Source organism: Triticum dicoccoides, chromosome 6B, assembly GCF_002162155.2.
Source record: "Triticum dicoccoides isolate Atlit2015 ecotype Zavitan chromosome 6B, WEW_v2.0, whole genome shotgun sequence".
Lineage (NCBI taxonomy): Eukaryota > Viridiplantae > Streptophyta > Magnoliopsida > Poales > Poaceae > Triticum > Triticum dicoccoides.
The window spans coordinates 661,973,800-661,974,751 of record NC_041391.1 but is presented as its reverse complement, the minus strand read 5'-3'; positions in this window follow the sequence as shown (position 1 = coordinate 661,974,751).

The window sequence follows — 952 nt, the reverse complement described above, 5'->3', positions numbered from 1 at the left end:
GGGAGGAAAGATCTCTTCTGGTTCTGGAATTGTACTAGTAGCATCTCCAATGAACTCTTCTTGACGATGACAACAGCAACAGGAAAGCATGGCAACAATCATAAACAAGTGCTGCAGCAGTACGTGCAGCGCAGCACATGGAGCCATGGTCCATGGAGAGGACGACGGACAGTTATCGGAGCCACCAAAAGCGCAGCAACATACTCCCTCCGTCCCGAAAAACATGTCGCGGGCGCAGTTCAATGTTGATTTTGCAAAAAAGCCCTTGTAGTTTTAAAATCGTCTGAAACAAGCCCCTCCGCCCCCTGTTTTCTTCCTCCGTCGTCGATAGGGGCCGGCGCCGCCCAGCTGCACGACTCGCCGCCCATCAGGAAGTGCTCCGCCGCCGTCGCCACCTACCTGCTCCGCCGCCGCCGTCGCCAAGTACCTGCTCCGCCGCCTTCCCCGCTCAGACCTGCGTCGCCGCGATCCCCTCCCGCCTCGATTACCTGCGGGCATCGTCGGGACCTCCGGCCACGTCCTCCTCGAGCTCGCGGGCGTCCTCCTCGAGGTCCAGTGCATCCTCCTCAAGCTCCAGCACATCCTCCTCAAGCTCCAGTGCATCCTCCTCGAGCTCCCACGCGTGCGCCGCCGCAATTCATCCCGGTCGCGATCCCCTACAGGCGTCGCCGGAAATTGCCTCCACGATCCGGTGGACCAGGAGCTCGCGCGCGTCCTCCTTCTCCCCTGCCCGCGCGCCCTCCTCAATCTTCCGCGCGAGCCCGTGCGGCTGCTTCTCCCCTACCGCCGGTGCTGCTGCTGCTCGTCTGCCCGTGCTGCCGCCAGAGCTCCTGCTCGTCAAGAAGAAGAAGGTACCGCAAGGAGTTGCTCCTCTGGTCCCTGTGCTGAATATGATCAGTGTACGGGAGTTGCTGCTCTACTCCTGTTTGTCAAGAAGAACTGCTCTGCTCCT